The following is a 21,051-nucleotide window of genomic DNA, read 5'->3' as shown; positions in this document are numbered from 1 at the left end:
TTAGTCACCTCACAGTAAGACGCTGTCCAGTACGATTCTCAGCTAGAGCGTCTTCTGCATGGAGACATGCGTGAATGGGCATACCTTCATTGAAGGTTGTGCATCAGGCCTGGCAAGCCGGTACGTAAAAATCAACTGCCAATCATTAGCGGACCGGAGTTCCACTGTGGTGACCCCTAACTGGGAAACAAACAAACAATTGTAAATCAACAAAAAAAAATATTAGTATATGTTGATTGTCTTGTAAATATATGAATTTATGTGAACTTTGTCTTGCCTGTTCAGGTCTGGGTCATGAATGAAAGGGGTCTAAGGACCAGATCACTTACTCGAATAAAGAAATTTAAATAAAATAAAATAAAAATAAAGACTGTCTTTTATTCCTTCATGGCACAACTACTTATTTATGTATGATTGGCATATCATGCCCCCCATGTTCCTCAATGGCTCCACATGAGACGAAATACAAAAACACAGCTATGTATCTACTCTCTCACAGTCTCAAGCAAAGTCACCTCTGTTTTAAAAATTGTGCCTGTTTTGGACCTTTTGTTGTGCCCAGCCTAAGTCACAGGTCAGGCCTTCAGGAGTCCGTGGCCAATACTATTAGTCTGTTTTGGACCTGATGACTGACATACACATCTTACCTTTTGTCAACTTTGCATCATGTGAGTGCAAGGCAGTAGTCTGCCTTACCTTTTTACTTGACTGCACTAATCTTAAAACTCTAAATATCCCCTGAAATGTTGATAAAAGCAAGAAAAAAATGCTGATAAAAGCAGTTCATAATAACAGCTGATTACAACTATGCAATAATTTGTTTTATTCATTTTTTAATGGAGTAAGCCCACTAGACATGTGCCCTTTTGAAGAGGCAATCCAGAAGCACTCTCAGTTTAAGTGACTTGCTCAGAGTCACATAGTAGCCAATTGAACACTAAAGGAATTAAACCCATCCCCTTGGGTACAGGAAACAGCTCATTGCCTTAATCCTCTGCACTAACTGCCACACTTTTAATTCTTTAACAATATGTGCTATTTTATGACTGATGGAGATTGTTGTTGCTATTATTATTATTGTTGTTATTATTATTATTATTATTATTATTAATAATAATAATAATAATAATAATAACAATAATATTATTATTACTAGTTACATCATATTGCAGTGGCTTATTCATTTTATAGTGATTCCTCTCATTTCTGTGTATCCAGGAGACATGATGGAAGGGCAGCACGCTCGGATCCAGCATCTACTGCTCATGTGGAAATACTATGACAATCGTGGTGAGACAGAGAGTCTTCAGAAGACAGTGAGGGATTTAAGAGAGTCAGTGACAGACTCAGACTCATGGCAATCAGATTCCAGTATAAATACAACTCATTCTTCATGATCCCAGCCTATAACCCACAGCAGGGATGAGATGGCGAGGAAAAGAATGCATTCAGGCAGCAGGTGCAGGCTCTCCGTCATGAAGTTGGGCAAAATAGCAAATTTGTTTTATTGCTCTACCACTTTTACTGTTTTATTTTTTAATATATATATATATATATATATATATATATATATATATATATATACACACACACACACACACACACACACACACACACACACACACACACACACACACACACACACACACAAACACACACACACACACACACATATATGCAGTGTCCAAATCACTTCAATTGGATGAAGAGTCGAAAAGAAAAGGGACTGACTATAAGGTTTAGGTTTAAGGCTCGAATGGGAGTTTTAAATATAAGGAGTAGATTTTGCGATTATGGCTAGAGAGTGACTGGACATTTTAGGGTTAGGGAACAGGATTTGGAATTAGACTTAGGGAGTGATACAGATGTTTAATTGGCCTTACTTACACATCTTAGTTTCTTATTTAGTTGTACAAGAGAGCACTTGTCTTTAAAGCATGGGCGATCGTTGCTCTACACCAATAGTCATCTCCTCCCTAGTTAGATCCGACCACAAACTAATCACCTTGGAAATCCACATCCCCCACCCCACCACGCAAAGGTAACCACCATGAAAAACTTCTCCAAAGCTAACTTTGGGCTCCTAAAAACAGAGGTGGCTAACTTCATGGCACCCATGTAAATGAAGAATAGTTGCATAATCCAATGCACTGTACAAACATTTATACAAATGCATGAATCTCACCATACCCAATAGAACCAAGATGCTCTCCTCCAAAAAAAGGAAGCCAATCTGGTGGTCCCCTGCCATAAACAAACTTTACAACAGAAGGAGGAAACTGATGTGGAATAAGGTGAAGTCCCAAGACTGGAAAACTCCCTTATCAGCTTCAACAAAAAGTTGAGATCCCTCATCAAATCCTCTAAAGCTAGCTATGAAAACCAAATTGCAGCAGATAGTAAAGACAACAACAAGGCCTTCTATAGTTATGTAAAGAATCGCCACGGCAATACCCAGATTTGCTCCGAGCTACTGCACAATGGTAGCTCCTATACCAAGCCAAAAGATATTGCCAATATACTCTCCGACAGATTCAGTGCCAACTTACCCCCCACCAAAGGACCAATTACAATACCAGTAGATTGCCAGGCACCCAGTATTATTGCTGCACAGGTTAAAACAGCACTGTCCAAGGCCAAGAATACAGCTTCTATGGGACCTGGCAATATCCTTGGCTGTGTTCTACATGAACTACAGAGTGAAATGGCACCTCACCTGTGTGCCCTGTTCAGTCACAGCCTCACCTCAGGCTTTGTCCCTACAGAATGGCGCACTGCTACAGTCATCGCTCTCCACAAAGGAAGAGCAACTACAGACCCTGGGAACTATCGCCCCATTAACCTGACGAGTCTGATATGCAAAGCTATGGAACACATCATCATGGACCTAATAAACAAATATATAGGAAATCTCCAAACTCTGGATCCTACACAGTTTGGTTTTGTGAAGGGTGGATCATGCCTGCTCAACTTGGTCGACTTCTTTGAGTCAGTCACCAGAGATGTGTATGAAGGCAAAATGGTTCATACAGTCTACCTTGATCTGGCCAAGGCCTTTGATACCATTTCCCACTCAGGAATCATAGAAAAACTCACTAAGCTAGTTATCAACCCCTGTATCCCTAGGTGGGTTGCAAACTGGCTCACAGACAGAACCCACAGTGTGAAAGTTGCTGATTCCAAGTCAGACTGCTGACCAGTCACGAGTGGAGTCCCACAGGGTTCAGCCCTGGGTCCTTTCCTGTTAGGTATCTACTTCTCTGAAGTCCAGGCCAACACGAAGGGACTCTGGCTGACAAAGTTATCAGATGATTGCAGGTTGGGCACTATTATCAACTCCCCAAGTGATGTTGACATCCTACAAAAAGGCCTCACCAATGACTGGTGTCAGAACCATGGCCTTAAGCTCAATGCCAAGAAATGTGTCATCATCCCCTTTGGGAAAAACCTGGTTCCCATGAATTACCACATCGATAGTAGTCAACTGAACACAGAAAGTATTATGAGAGATCTGGGAAAACAGGTTGACAGCAACCTCTCTTTTGACCAGCACATTGCCACTGTGGTCAGAAAGTCCTGCTATGTGGCACATCTCATTACTAAGGGTTTTGCATCCAGGAAGAAAGAGGTCATTGTCTCCCTCTACTCTTCCTTCATTAGGCCAATCATCAAGTACAATGCTCCATTTGGCATGTACCTCACTAGACACCTGCAACAACTGGAGAGGCCACAAAAAATACCTCACAAAGAGGATCCTAGCCCTTAAACACTTGTCCTATATGAACAGACTAAAAAAACTCCAACTATTCTCTGTCTCAAATCATCTACTTAGAGGCAATTTCTGCTTGACTTACAAAGCCATGTCTGACCCAGCTCTGTTAGAAATGCTACATCTAAAGAAATCTCAATTCCTCCACACTACACGCTCCAGAGGCCTCAACCTCATTACCACAATCAACAGAATGTGCTGGAGGGACAGGTTCATAACACAGAGACTGCCATGCTATGGAATAGACTTCCCATACATGTCAAATGGAGCACCTCACTGGCCCTCTTCAAGAGAAATCTTGATGAGTGGATGGGAAATAGAAACTTCATCTTGGGGATCACTCCAGTGGCTCTAGTCGACAGAGGCACTGGGAACTAAGGTCAGGTGACATGGTGCCAGGGTAATCCTAATGGCTAGGCTTGTAAAGCGTCCAGGGCCATTAGCCTAGAATACACCTATGAACCTATGAACATAAGAGAGTTGCTCTTTCTGATTCCGGCCATGAGGTTTTTTTTTTATTTTATTATATACCCTGTTTAGGTGAAAATACCACCAATGGTTTTGTTTTTGTGTTTGTTTTTGGTTTAAGTCAAGTAGGTACAGTAGCTTCTATGCAGCCATTCACATGTTTGATCTACTGTATGGAAGCCTGTTGGGAAATGTGCCCTACTGGGTCATTTTCCTGAAGCACATACTCTCACTTGCAGCAGGCACTGTTATGTGCAAGCTTATGGTATGCCAGAAATCAGCCCTTCAGTACACAACTTATGTATCAAATAAAGGTGAGAAGTTCACAAGTATCCTACTCTGCTGCAGACTTTTACGTAAAGTGCAAAATCGCTTGTCAAATATTAGTACTTGTTCAGTCTATCAGTCATTTTCTGTGAAGGACAGTGCAATGTGTGCATTTTAAACATCATGTCTGAGTGTGTGTGTGTGTGTGTGTGTGTGTGTGTGTGTGTGTGTGTGTGTGTGTGTGTGTGTGCATGTGTGTATGTAGACATGCATTGCATGTGCATTTGGGGGGAGGTGGTGTTATTGCGCTATGTAAGTGACTAGTAACCATTCACCTTTAATTTTCATTGTATTACTGTAGACAGCCATGTATTTACTTCACAGGATTTTTCCCACTCTGACTTGTGCTATTTTAGCTCCAGGATTCTTTACAAATCATTATAAATAACGCATACAATATTGACTGTGCTATAAGATGGATTTATATAAGTACATATGTGCAAATACATGCCATTTCTTGTATACTGTGTAACTTTTCTTAACTTCTAAAGATACATTTCAGACTGTAAGAAAACAACATTACTTTTCCCAGACATGAACGGTGCCTCACATAGTTTCAAAATCTTGTAGTCAGCATTATATACAACCAGGTTATAAACATCAAACCATTTTCGGATAACCTGCTACATCTTAGTGAGTGGGTCATGAGGACAATGGATTTTATTCTAACAGCCAATGGTTCCAAGGCATTAAAAGCTGTTTTAGACAGGAATCTGGCCTAGTGCAGAGTATATAAAGTTTGTTTGCCAAAGAGTCTTCATGAACACTTTTATTTTCATTTTTAGATGAGTTCCCATGCTGTCCAACTGTGATGCATGAGGCATCTGCAGGGTTGAACACTGCCAAAAATCAAAGAGGGACACTATGAATACTACAAAATGTATTTCATTATACAGGCCCCATTTCTTCATTTGATCCATGCTTACAATCAAAATTAAAAGGCTGTGTTATTCTTTTATTTCAAATTACACCAAACTTCACTGTACGGATATTTTAACATTCTTCCATATAAGAAAGATTAGAATAATTCACTTTCCAGCAGCTCTCACAAAATTAGGAACATCTCTTCAGAAATGAAACAATACCGGTATAAGCTTACACAGTCACAGATATCTTACCCAGTAGGGAGCCTGCTAAAGGCTTCTCTCCCTCCAGGACTGTCTCATTGCAGGTCACCTAATTCACACTTTTTCTGCCTGACAGAAGAGAAAAAGCATGAAACAAAATGTCAACGGACTAAGAAATAGGTTTCCAGTGCACAGATGTATGCATACTTTCTTTCTTTCTCTGTCTTGCTCATATTTTTTAACTGCTCCTTAAATAACAGCTGACAGATATGTATAAACAGCAAAAGCATACTGATACAAAATATAATAAACAGAGACAATTGACTTGTACATATTTCATATAATTTCCAAGGACCCTGGAAACCAGCGTGTGCATTCTTTCTTGCAGCATGGATGTTTGGATACCCAAAAGCAATGTTAAGGATAAACCAGGCTGCGAGGAAGGACCTCAATGAATTGCTGAAACATTGTGGAACTGATGCAGTGCCACCTAGAATCAAAGTAAAAAGTAAAGATGTGGAGATAAAAAAGCGGGGGAAATAACTTTCTGGAAGATTAAACAATGTTTTTCACAATGCACCTACCTATACAATTCTTCCTGTTTCATTTGCATAAACAATTCAGAGGTTCTAATTATGGAAGAATGGTGGTGCTATGGCTAGCACTGAGTCCTCATACAGATTGGCTTTCTAGTCAGTTCCTGTGTTAAATGTACAGTTTTCATGCTTTTTTCTGAATCCATAAGTGTACCACTGAAATCAAGTTTCCTCCCTTATCCCAAAGACATACAGCATTTGTGTGTGTGTGTGTGTGTGTGTGTGTGTGTGTGTGTGTGTGTGTGTGTGTGTGTGTGTGTGTGTGTGTGTGTGCACACGCGTGTTTGCATGTATACAACTGTGTAGTGTGAGTGTATGCACTGCCATCTCATTTAGGATTGATTTCCCCTCTTACACCCACTACTTGCTTGGATGGACTCTGTCTGGCTTCCCATCTCTGAATTAGATAAGTGAATAATGAAAACATTTTTTTTTTTCATTTAAAAAAAAAAAAACAAATAAAGAATAATTGTTTTTTTTTTTTCTTTCTTTCTTCATGTGATAACCAGGTTGGTAGACTAGTCCAATGGAGTATTTTAAGCTATAATCTGAGCTAGGTCAGATACAATTAATTCATAATTTTATGTGAATATATGTAATTTCACACGGTAAATGCAACTGATGTATATGAGATAGTAAAGTAATATACAAAGAAAGACATTTAATACATTTACTGCAGCATATCTGTAGTATCTGAAAATTTACAACAGGATAGGGTGTATAGCATGTTTGCAAGTGCTGTCTGTATAGATGTGACAGTGTTATTAAATGGAGGGTTGGTTTTATAAATAAATATTTAGTTCATCTTTAGGCAGTCCAACAAAGAAGGAGCAGGATATATGCCATTTACCCAAGTTCAACTAGCTGCCCTGGCTCTGACAGTCTAGCCAGTGAAGGGGTGGAGGGATAACCCTTTAGCTTGCTCATCCCTTTCTAAAGAGGGAGAAGGGTGTGTGTCTCAGGGGTACATATCTTGCGATTACATCTCTGGCAGAGGCAGGTCATTTGGTGGTAGATGCAGATGCTGGGCATTTGGTGGTAGATGCAAAGGCAGGGCATTCGGTGGTAGATGCAGAGGCAGGGTATTTGGTGGTAGATGCAGAGGCAGGGCATTTGGTGGTAGACGCATATGCAGGGTATTTGGTTGTAGATGCAGATGCAGGACATTTGGTGGTAGATGCAGAGGCAGGGCATTTAGTGGCAGATGCAGAGGCAGGGTATATTGTGGTAGATGCAGAGGCAGAGCATTCAGTGGTAGATGCAGAGGCAGAGTATTTGGTGGTAGATGCAGATGCAGGGCATTTGGTGTTAGATGCAGAGGCAGGGCATTTGGTAGTAGATGCAGAGGCAGGGTATTTGGTTGTAGATGCAGAGGCAGGGCATTTGGTGTTAGATACAGAGGCAGGGTATTCGGTGGTAGATACAGAGGCAGGGTATTTAGTGGTAGATGCAGAGGCAGGGCATTTAGTGATAGATGCAGATGCAGGGTATTTGGTTGTAGATGCAGAGGTAGGGCATTTGGTGGTAGATGCAAATGCAAGGTATTTGGTTGTAGATACAGAGACAGGACATTCAGTGGGAGATGTATGCTTGAAATGAGGGGCAAGGCTGCCTATGGTGCAGCAATATTTGCATGACCAAGAGACACCCCCCCATGCTAGACTCATCGTATACCTCTCCACTATGTGTTTGCCTAGTCATGCTCAAGAAAGCAGGGCAGGTGTATATAAAACAATCCATGACACCACCATATTAATGAAAAACTACAACTTATCACATACAGAGAGAGCAGGAGGATCAAACCTGAGGACTGGGGCCAAAAATTATTTCAGACAAATGTTTGATTTATCTTTGATGTAGCTTAGTGCCACAGGGTTCAGAGTATGAGTAGATGCATTCAACTAAATCATGTATGCTTAAACTGACTGATACGCGTGAGAGAGAAATCTGTTAAATGAAGGACAGTACATGTTCTGATGTTTGACTACTCTGAAAGGATATTACAAATTATTTGCTGTTGGAAAGGCAGATGGAAGGTAGTTAATGCAAAGTGAATAAAAGCAGTATTAATCTGAGTGTAGGTGCAGGCATAAACTCTTGATACATGGAGTGCTGTTTTAGAAGAAATGTATTTTACAATAGAGCAGAGATGGTAGATGAATGATTCCTTTGAAGGGCTTATGGCCTTTGATGTTTCTTAAAGGTAGGCAGATGGTTACAGACTCTGGGGTCTAGAGAGGAGGAAGGTGAATATGCAGACAATTTTTAAAGTTTTTCTTTCTTCCATAAATTAAATTTAGAGCCATTGATTTTGAAGTGGATAATTTATCTTGAACATGTCCTTCAGATCCCAAGTAATCCTGCCCGCCAGCATTTTAGGAGAGATTACAGGCAACAGCATATGACAAATAAATTGTATTAAAGTCAGCCATTGCATATCCCTCCTAATAAATAGACAGATATTAAGCAGTATCAAGGAATCATATTCAGCTTTTTATAATGATACTGAATTAACATCACCTTCATTTATTTTCCCATCTCATATCCTTCACTGGTATTCATTTTTTTTGTATATATATTTTAACCCATTCTCCAGCCCTATGACTACTAAGCCACCCTATCCTTTTGGTCTATTTGCTCCACCTTTTCATCCAGTGGAGGCTAGGAATTTTTTCTTTATATTCCAAACTCCCTTTCTTGTTGGCTGGTGGAATGTGAAGTAAAATCTGCTATGTCAACATCAGGGCAGATACCCTGTAGTGCAAGCCTGCTACAGCTAGGTAGATTGTGATGTACTCCTTCCCTGGACTAATTCCCATGAGCCCCACCAGGTATGCACACTTAAGTTCGCCCTATAAATGGTGGTCTTGCATCAGAATCTGTGCCAACCCCCCTCCTAGGATGTATAAGCAAGTATAAGGGTTTATTCCTTTTCCTCCTCAGCAGCTGGACCACCAATTGAATCCAGGTCAAATGGACATCACTAGCACTTCCTGCCCTTGCAATACAAAGCCAGCTCAATCCTGTTATTTTTTTTAGTAAAACTGGATTGCATTTTTTTCACTTAAATGCACTCTCTGCTTGGGTTTACAATCCCACATTTAGCAGCAATACGTCATACATATATATGGTCATGGATTGTTTCACACAATTGCAGTATACTTCTCAGTTTTAAGACTTCAATTTATTTATCATCTCTAATAACCTATTAGCTTTCGGCATTAGTTATGTTACTTCTTTAATAAAATTAAAACATACGTTTTTGAACTTTGTCACAGTGAGCTTCTCTCAAACCATAAAAAATGTCTTGTTCACACACATGTACACACAAACACATAAAACACACACACATGCACATGCACACACATGCATGCACGCACGCACACATTCAAGTGCGCACACGCATGCGCACACAGACACACACACACACACACACACACACACACACACACACACACACACACACACACACCGCACACACATGCACACACACACACACACACACACAAAACAAGGGTCTATATTAGATCAGCGAACGCTGATTGATCGACCTTATGTAAGCAAAAGCTTACAATCTCGAACTGTCAGATCAGTGATTTATTTCCTAAGGAAAATAATTGCTGATCCAAAGCACATACACACAACACAAGCACACCAAACAAACAGAAATCCACACACATACACCTAAAATCTGACACCTAACTCTACACTACACTATGCACACACCACTAACTATCCACTTACCTTAACCCAAACCTAACACTAAGGTCCGTCACTATCGCACACTCACCTCACCTGCTCCCTAACCCTAACTCACCTAAATCCGCCCTAACCCTCATGTCCACACAGTCGCACACATACCTAACCCGAGCCCTAACCCTAACTCACCTAACCCACCCTAACACTCACATCCACACAATCACACACTTACCTGAATCCGACCCGTAACTTTCCACCACAGCACTGAAAATACCGAAGCAACAGAAACGGCAACCGAATTCTTTCCCTAGGAAAAAAATTGAGTTTCTGTTGCTTCGTTATTTTTAACTTTCGCTAAAATAAGGTTGATCAATCAGCATTCGCTTGTTTAAGCGTTTGCTGATCTAATATAGACCCCAAAACGGGTCTATATTAGATCAGCAAACACTTAAAAAAGCGAACGCTGATTGATCGACCTTATGTAAGCGAAAGCTTACAATCTCGAACTGTCAGATCAGTGATTTTTTTATACTAGGGAAAAAAAAAATTGCTGATCCAAAGCACATACACACAACACAAGCACACCAAACAAACAGAAATCCACACACATACACCTAAAATCTGTCACCTAACCCTACACTACACTATGCACACACCACTAACTATCCACTTACCTTAACTCAAACCCTAACCCTAAAGTCCGTCATTATCGCACACTCACCTCACCGCTCCCTAACCCTAACTCACCTAAATCCGCCCTAACCCTCATGTCCACACAATCACACACATACCTAACCCGAGCCCTAACCCTAACTCACCCTAACACTCACATGCACACAATCGCACACTTACCTGAATCCAACCCGTAACTTTCCACGACAGCACTGAAAATACTGAAGCAACAGAAACGGACAACTGAATTCTTTCCCTAGGAAACAATTTGAGTTTCTGTTGCTTCAATATTTTTAACTTTCACTAAAATAAGGTCAATCAATCAGCGTTCGCTTGTTTAAGCATTCACTGATCTAATATAGACCCCAAAAACACACATAAATACTTGAAATAACGAAGATCTGGCCTTGTAAAATATTCTTTGACTACTGATTTGTGATGTCACATATATTCATTGATACTAATTCTTCTGTATTTAGCATGGTATGACTTTGCTAGACAGTTCATGTTTTAAGTGTAAATCGTCTTCAGACTTGTTTGGGCTTCTGTGAAAACAGGCCTGGGCTCAGGCTCACCACTTAAAAACCTCTTGCTTACAGTAATCGAGAATACGTGCATCAAACTCTTCCTGGATCACCATTATCAGATGTAGCTTTAAAGTTTGCAACTTTTTCATTTTTTTTCTTTCAGTAATCCTGTGCACAGACTTCTCTAGGCAGGTATGTGGGCCAGGTAATCCTTATGTGATCCATCCTTCATGCAGATTTCACACCTTCCTTCAAATTTCAGGTAGCTGGTCAACATAAGCATACATACAGTTAGTCAAAGTACAACACACTAATGTACACCAGGCCTGGAAAAGAAGTAGAGTTTGTGTGAAAATCTAAGGTATTCTACTAGAAATGCCTGTTTCCTTTGACAATGTCTTCTTCATCACCACCATCATGTACCTCTTTCCGAATATTTAATATTCCATCACTTCACCATATAGTTTGTGAACCAGAGGGTTACATGGTGCTTTTTTCTGACTGCTTTGCTAAAATCACTGAAATCAATGCAATCAATTTTACCGAGCTAAACTAGATGACAGAAGAATGACTCATTCATAACAATTTCTACTGACAGTAAAGAAATGCAACAACTAGTCTTCATGATTTGAGAAATTCGCAAGACATTTTGTTTCACCAGTCCAGGTAATTTTTCCTGTAGCTAATTTGTATCTTGCCAGCCATTAAGTCTCATATAATATAATAATTCTGTTTTTAAGTGTGGAAACCAGGTTAGGTGCATTCAGATTAATGGACAAATGATTGTCATTTATACTGTATTCAGCAATATGTGAATCATGGACAATTCAATGTATAGCATTTCAATGACAGTTATCCCAAATAAAATAAAGAGAAAATGACTTCTGATGAAAGCCTTTTTTTGCTGTTCTGTCCCTGCACCCAATATCTAACTGGTCCACTTATTCTGGGGTGTTGGAGTAAAGCATTTCTCTATACTAGCTGAGAGCTCTGTGGGCAATTCATAGGTTCATAGGTTCAGAGGTTGGTACTAGGCTATCGGCCCTAGGGCTTATACATGCCTAGCCATAACAATTCCCTGGCTATTACTTCCCACACTATTTACTTCCCTGGACCCCTGTCTAGCAGGGCGACTGACATGATCCCCGGGGTGAATTTCCTTTCTCCCATCCAATCGTCAAGGTTCCTTTTGAAGAGAGCCAAATAGGTGCTCTACTTGACATGTATGGGCAGTCTATTCCAGAGTCTGGGGAGTCTCTGGGTCAGGAACCTATCCCTCCAGCATGTTTTGTTTATTGTGATGACAAGGTTTAGATCCCTGGAGTGTGTGGCTCTGAGGGATTGGGATTTCTTTAAGTGTAGCATGTCCAACAGCTTTGGGTTTAACATGGCCTTGTATGTTAAGCAGAGATCACCTCTGAGTAGACGATATGCGACAGAGTATAGCTGGTGTTTTTTAAGGCAGTCAGCATAGGGCATCTGCTTTTGGCCTGTAATTCTTTTAGTGAGGTATTTCTGCGGCCTTTCCAGTTGTTGCAGATGTCTTGAGAGGTACATACCAAATGGGGTGTTGCATTCTATAATGGGTCTAATGAGGGATGAGTACAGTGGGACAATGACCTCCTTTTTTCTGGATGAAAAGCCTTAGTGATGAGGTATGCCACAAAGAAGGGTTTCCTGACTGTTGTGGCAATGTGGTTATCGAAGGTGAGACCACTGTCCACCTGTGTCCCTAAGTCTCTTATCACACTTTCTGCATTTAGTGTACTGCCACCTATGTGGTAATTCATGGGTACATGTTTTTTTCCCAGAGGGGATAACTATACATTTCTTGGCATTGAGCTTGAGCCCATGGGTCTGGCACCAAGTATCTGTTTCTGTAACGCCCTTTTGTAGAGTGTCCACATAATTTGGGGATTCAGTAATGGCTCCCAGTTTGCAGTCATCTGTGAACTTTGTTAGCCAGAGTCCCTTATTGTTGGCCTGTACTTCAGAGAAGTAGATGCGAAACAAGAGCGGTCCCAGGACTGAACCCTGAGGTACTCCACTTGTCACATGTCTGGAGCTGGATTTGGAGTCGGCTACTTTTACAGTGTGGGTTCTGTCAGTAAATCAGTTGGAAACCCATCGAGTGATGTAGGGATTAATGATATGTGACGGAGTAAAGCTGGAATTTTTTTTAGATGGTCTGCGTAGGGCATCTGTTTGAGGCCGATAATCCTCTTTGTGAGGTATTTCTCTGGCCTTTCCAGTTGTTGTAGATGTCTTGTGAGGTACACACCAAAAGGGCATTGTACTGTATAATGGGTCTAATGAGTGCTGAGTAGAGGGAAACAATTACCTCTTTTTTCCTGGATGAGAAACCTTTTGTGATGAGGTGTGCCACATAGAAGGATTTAAAAAAACAGCTCAATGCGTATAATGTCAAATGAAGGCAATTAGATTTAGCGCTTTCTTCCACTTTATTTTAAAAATGTGAACTTCTTCAGAAAAAGACATGTGCCCTCCCAAACACAAGTCTTTTAAATTAATTAAACAGGATATGATGTCATAAATTTTCCATTTAAAAATGCAATGTAAATTTTAAATTATTATCTCAAAATACAATATCTTTAGATTAGATAATATAATAGTTATAATAAATATCAGTATTACTAGAATATGCCATAATATATTTATAATATTATATATATCTCACTCGCAAGAATCATACTTAAATGTGATTATAATATAATATCAAAAATTAATATTAATTTTAGACTGAATTAAATAACAACAAATAATTTACTAGATGGTGTCAGCCTAAACTGGCACCCTATACATAACACAATAAAAATGTAACCAGAATAGCACTATTCTAAGAAACCTCAAATAGATCCTCACATATAAGTGGACGGCAATAGATGGATGACACGATAATGTCCATCAAACATCATATTGGTTACTAATTTAAAAACATCTCAAGTTATACATATGTATATATGTGTGTAAATAAATTTGTACACACATTAATTATCTGTATAACAAAAAACATTTGATGTTAATAACCTCATTGAGACCTGGAAATTGATCTGCCCCCAAAAATAATTGCCAAAGAGCTTCCTTCTGTTCTAATCTGTTATTAACATCTCCCATAAATGTACCTTTATCTGTAAAATCCAAAACGAAAAATTCGAACTTTTTAAATTCTCTGCATATTACAGCATGTCTTGCTAGAGCATTATTTTTATCCTTATTTTTAATAGCCAGGACATGTTCATATATCCTGCGTTTCAGTGCTCGAACAGTTTTGCCTACATAATAACATTCGCAGGTCACACAGGAGGCTAAATAAACAACATGATCACTATGGCAATTAAAATATTTCCGTGCCCAAAAAGTTCTTTTTAAGTGCTTCAAAGTTACAAAAGACGTATTACTTAAGAATCTACATTGTCTACAGTTATTACAAGTGAAAGTTCCCTTTTTAGTAATTACATCTCTAGTCCTAGATTGTGATGACAAATCAGCTTTTTCTAAAATCTTTCTGATGTTATTGACTGTTTTGTAAGTAAATTGTGGTCTCATTCCTAGACAGCCTACTAGGTCTTTATTACCCAAAATTATTCTCCAGTTTTTCTCTATAATGTTCTTAATCTCCCTTAGTTCATTCACTATAGGGAGTGGGAATGCTATGTAGAACATGTTTGAATTTTGCTCTAATTTATTTGAAATCTGACTTTCTTGTTGTAATATTCTCGATGTTTCCACTAATATATCCGTGGCTAACAAAATAGGTTTTGCTACACCTTCCCTTAATTTTGTAACTTCTTTTTCCAACTTTTTAATCCAATTGATGTTATAACCCCTCACAACAAACATTTTCCTCAAGTTCATTAGTTCATCTCGATAGACTTGATCTTCTGTAGTCAGTCTACTTAGCCTTATCATCTGCCCCTTCACAACACTCCTTTTCATGTGTTGGGGATGAAGGCTATCTTTGTGGAGGTATTGATTTGTGAAACACGATTTCCTAAAAATCTTACTTAGAATCTTACCATTTATATCGTTTATATATAAATGCAGATCTAGAAAGTGGATGTCTCTACCAAAATTTCCCATTTTGAAAAATAAAAAACTCGTAGTGTTGTTCAAATCAGTTATCATTTCACTGAACTCCCATTGTTCACCTTTCCATAAGAAGAACAAATCATCAATGTACCTAAAGTACATCAGGACCTTGTCAAAACTAGGGTGATTTTTCAGAAACTTCTGTTCCCAATTCGACATCACTATGTTGGCAAAAGCCGGGGCCACTCTAGCCCCCATTGCTACTCCAGATGTTTGCTTGTAAAACACATTATTAAATGTGAAAAAATTATTATCAAGAACTATTTCCATGAGGGAACATAATGTATTAACCTTATTACCACTCATATCTGTGTTCTGTGCTAGATACTCTCTCAAATACTCTATCCCTTCCACCTGGTCAATGGAAGTATATAAACTCTTAGCATTCAATGTTGCAAAATTAACTTCCTTTTCTAATGTTGGAACTTTTCCTAAAATCTTCAAAAGTTGCCAAGAATCCCTAAGGAAATATTCCGCATTTTGTGCCACAGGATTTAAAATACTGTCAAGCCAAATAGAGATGTTCTCAGTTTTCGAATATTTGGCTGATACTATTGGCCTAAATGTAAGATCTTCCAAACCATATTGTAATTTAGGTATACCAAAAAATATGCCATTGCAAGATGTTCTATTAGAAGGAAATCATAATCATTCTTCTCAATTTCACCCTGACAAAACATATCGAATAAAAGGACATCTATTTTCCTAAAACTAATTTTCACACATTCTATAGTAACTTTGCAGTAATTGGTAGCGTCTTTTAGCATATCTAATATTCCTCTATTATAGTCAATAGTATTCATGACTATAATCTTTCCCCCTTTATCTGCTTTCATTATTCTAACTTCAGAATTGTCTGATAACTCTTTTAGAGCATTGTTTTCAGTTTCACTCAAATTATTATATTCACTAAATACTGAAATCTCTTTAAATTCTTTTTCACATAGACTCTGAAAGACTTGCAGTGTGTTGATTGGGGGGGGTTAAATGTACTAGGCTTAGTTGGTAAATTATTCTTAGAAGTATTATAATCAATAATGTCTTTAAGAATATATTTCACATTTAGTTTACGTAGATATAACCTAAAATCAACCAACAACCTACTTGTTTCCACCCTGTTAGATGGAATGAAGGTAAAGCCTTTGTTAAGTACACTATATGCATCTACAGACAACAATAAATCGCTTAAATTAATCACATTTAAAGTGTAATCAATGTCTTTAGTAGATGGAATCACCATCTCATTTTGTTTTTGCCCTTCATTTTCCCTTTCTGTTGTGTGGAATTGTACCACCTTGTAGTCCTTTTCTCTTGTACCCTTTGTTGATGAAAAGGGACATTTGATTGACGATGTTGCTGGCTTGCGACTTCGGCATAGCTAGAATTAGTCGCAGCCCCTACATGTGGACCAAGAACTTTTAAATACTATCATGAAGATAGTCTACAATTGTCTATAGGATAGTTCTAAGCGAGACGATAATGAAGGGGTTACATGGAGAGATCCGAACAGCGTCTTGCGTCATACACAAGCGCCAGCTACTAACAGCGTTCTGGCAAATACTATCCAAACGGATGCTAATGGTGATACGAGAACTCTATCTAGTCATAATGTTTGGGGCTATGTTTGCAAAGAGATTAAGAATCCGTTCAAGGATCTAAAGAACAGTTTGACGAACCGAACATTAAGTGAGTACAACACCAACACTAACAATATAAAGTTATGTAAAAAGTTAATTTTCGATCTGGAAAAATTGGTGTTCAAGTACGTTACACTCGATTTAGAAATACAATATTTAACCGAGTGTATTCAGTGTGGTATTGTCCCGCAAGGTTTACGGACTGCAAAGTTCCCTAATTGTGTGGAACCTGGTGACATTTTGTCTGAAATGATTATTAAAGTATACAATGATGCTGGTCTAGCTATGATGGGTATACTAGTTAAACACTACGAGGCTGAGATTATTAAAGTGAAATCAGGAATCAAGGAGTTGGATGATTCTATTAAAAAGAAAGACTGTTTTCAAGAACTGTCAACATTATATAATGGTATAGAGGCCAAGGCTGATAAACATCGGTCCACTATAGTCTAAAGAAAGCAACATAAACTTACAAGGGACATTAGGACTTATGGTTCTAATGAAGCTTATATAAGTATTGTGGATTTGCATAAAACTACTGGGGGTTCATCATATAATACTTCTAATGTTCTAGAGACTATTGATAGAGTATTAGAAGGGCCTGGACAGTCCAATGGTGAGTCAGCTGTGGGCAACTCTCCGAACCCAGAATTGGATCCGGAGGTTATAAAAGATAAGGAACCAGAATCATCTACCAAAACTAATGACAATAACTTGAATAATGGTGATGTAAATGTAGGGGCTGCGACTAATTCTAGTTATGCCGAAGTCGCAAGTCAGCAACATCGTCAATCAAATGTCCCTTTTCATCAACAAAGGGTACAAGAGAAAAGGACTACAAGGTGGTACAATTCCACACAACAGAAAGGGAAAATGAAGGGCAAAAACAAAATGAGATGGTGATTCCATCTACTAAAGACATTGATTACACTTTAAATGTGATTAATTTAAGCGATTTATTGTTGTCTGTAGATGCATATAGTGTACTTAACAAAGGCTTTACCTTCATTCCATCTAACAGGGTGGAAACAAGTAGGTTGTTGGTTGATTTTAGGTTATATCTACGTAAACTAAATTTGAAATATATTCTTAAAGACATTATTGATTATAATACTTCTAAGAATAATTTACCAACTAAGCCTAGTACATTTAACCCCCCCCCCCAATCAACACACTGCAAGTCTTTCAGAGTCTATGTGAAAAAGAATTTAAAGAGATTTCAGTATTTAGTGAATATAATAATTTGAGTGAAACTGAAAACAATGCTCTAAAAGAGTTATCAGACAATTCTGAAGTTAGAATAATGAAAGCAGATAAAGGGGGAAAGATTATAGTCATGAATACTATTGACTATAATAGAGGAATATTAGATATGCTAAAAGACACTACCAATTACTGCAAAGTTACTATAGAATGTGTGAAAATTAGTTTTAGGAAAATAGATGTCCTTTTATTCGATATGTTTTGTCAGGGTGAAATTGAGAAGAATGATTATGATTTCCTTCTAATAGAACATCTTGCAATGGCACATTTTTTTGGTATACCTAAATTACAATATGGTTTGGAAGATCTTACATTTAGGCCAATAGTATCAGCCAAATATTCGAAAACTGAGAACATCTCTATTTGGCTTGACAGTATTTTAAATCCTGTGGCACAAAATGTGGAATATTTCCTTAGGGATTCTTGGCAACTTTTGAAGATTTTAGGAAAAGTTCCAACATTAGAAAAGGAAGTTAATTTTGCAACATTGAATGTTAAGAGTTTATATACTTCCATTGACCAGGTGGAAGGGATAGAGTATTTGAGAGAGTATCTAGCACAGAACACAGATATGAGTGGTAATAAGGTTAATACATTATGTTCCCTCATGGAAATAGTTCTTGATAATAATTTTTTCACATTTAATAATGTGTTTTACAAGCAAACATCTGGAGTAGCGATGGGGGCTAGAGTGGCCCCGGCTTTTGCCAACATAGTGATGTCGAATTGGGAACAGAAGTTTCTGAAAAATCACCCTAGTTTTGACAAGGTCCTGATGTACTTTAGGTACATTAATAATTTGTTCTTCTTATGGAAAGGTGAACAATGGGAGTTCAGTGAAATGATAACTGATTTGAACAACACTACGAGTTTTTTATTTTTCAAAATGGGAAATTTTGGTAGAGACATCCACTTTCTAGATCTGCATTTATATATAAACGATATAAATGGTAAGATTCTAAGTAAGATTTTTAGGAAATCGTGTTTCACAAATCAATACCTCCACAAAGATAGCCTTCATCCCCAACACATGAAAAGGAGTGTTGTGAAGGGGCAGATGATAAGGCTAAGTAGACTGACTACAGAAGATCAAGTCTATCGAGATGAACTAATGAACTTGAGGAAAATGTTTGTTGTGAGGGGTTATAACATCAATTGGATTAAAAGTTGGAAAAAGAAGTTACAAAATTAAGGGAAGGTGTAGCAAAACCTATTTTGTTAGCCACGGATATATTAGTGGAAATATCGAGAATATTACAACAAGAAAGTCAGATTTCAAATAAATTAGAGCAAAATTCAAACATGTTCTACATAGCATTCCCACTCCCTATAGTGAATGAACTAAGGGAGATTAAGAACATTATAGAGAAAAACTGGAGAATAATTTTGGGTAATAAAGACCTAGTAGGCTGTCTAGGAATGAGACCACAATTTACTTACAAAACAGTCAATAACATCAGAAAGATTTTAGAAAAAGCTGATTTGTCATCACAATCTAGGACTAGAGATGTAATTACTAAAAAGGGAACTTTCGCTTGTAATAACTGTAGACAATGTAGATTCTTAAGTAATACGTCTTTTGTAACTTTGAAGCACTTAAAAAGAACTTTTTGGGCACGGAAATATTTTAATTGCCATAGTGATCATGTTGTTTATTTAGCCTCCTGTGTGACCTGCGAATGTTATTATGTAGGCAAAACTGTTCGAGCACTGAAACGCAGGATATATGAACATGTCCTGGCTATTAAAAATAAGGATAAAAATAATGCTCTAGCAAGACATGCTGTAATATGCAGAGAATTTAAAAAGTTCGAATTTTTCGTTTTGGATTTTACAGATAAAGGTACATTTATGGGAGATGTTAATAACAGATTAGAACAGAAGGAAGCTCTTTGGCAATTATTTTTGGGGGCAGATCAATTTCCAGGTCTCAATGAGGTTATTAACATCAAATGTTTTTTGTTATACAGATAATTAATGTGTGTACAAATTTATTTACACACATATATACATATGTATAACTTGAGATGTTTTTAAATTAGTAACCAATATGATGTTCGATGGACATTATCGTGTCATCCATCTATTGCCATCCACTTATATGTGAGGATCTATTTGAGGTTTCTTAGAATAGTGCTATTCTGGTTACATTTTTATTGTGTTATGTATCGGATGCCAGTTTAGGCTGACACCATCTAGTAAATTATTTGTTGTTATTGAATTCAGTCTAAAATTAATATTAATTTTTGACATTATATTATAATCACATTTAAGTATGATTCTTGCGAGTGAGATATATATAATATTATAAATATATTATGGCATATTCTAGTAATACTGATATTTATTATAACTATTATATTATCTAATCTAAAGATATTGTATTTTGAGATAATAATTTAAAATTTACATTGCATTTTTAAATGGAAAATTTATGACATCATATCCTGTTTAATTCATTTAAAAGACTTGTGTTTGGGAGGGCACATGTCTTTTTCTGAAGAAGTTCACGTTTTTAAAATAAAGTGGAAGAAAGCGCTAAATCTAATTGCCTTCATTTGACATTATACGCATTGAGCTGTTTTTTTATTTTCTTATTAACATAGAAGGATTTCCTGACTACTGTGGCAATGTGATTATCAAAGGAGAGACTACTGTCCACCTGTGTCCCAAGGTCTCTTATCACACTTTCAGTGTTAAGTAGACTACCGCCTATGTGGTAGTTCATGGGTACAGAGTTTCTGGCAAAAGGGATGACAATGCACTTTTTGGCATTGAGCTTGAGGCCATGGCTTTGACACCAGGAATCTGTCTCAGTGAGGCCCTTTTGTAGGATGTCCACATCGTTAGGAGTTTTGATTATGGTTTCTAGTCTGCAGTCATCTGCGAACTTTGTTAGCCAAAGACCTTCTGTGT

Source organism: Protopterus annectens, chromosome 13.part0 (genome assembly GCF_019279795.1).
Source record: "Protopterus annectens isolate FY-2018-M chromosome 13.part0, PAN1.0, whole genome shotgun sequence".
In the NCBI taxonomy this organism is placed as follows: Eukaryota; Metazoa; Chordata; order Ceratodontiformes; family Protopteridae; genus Protopterus; species Protopterus annectens.
Note: the sequence above shows the minus strand (reverse complement) of the source record.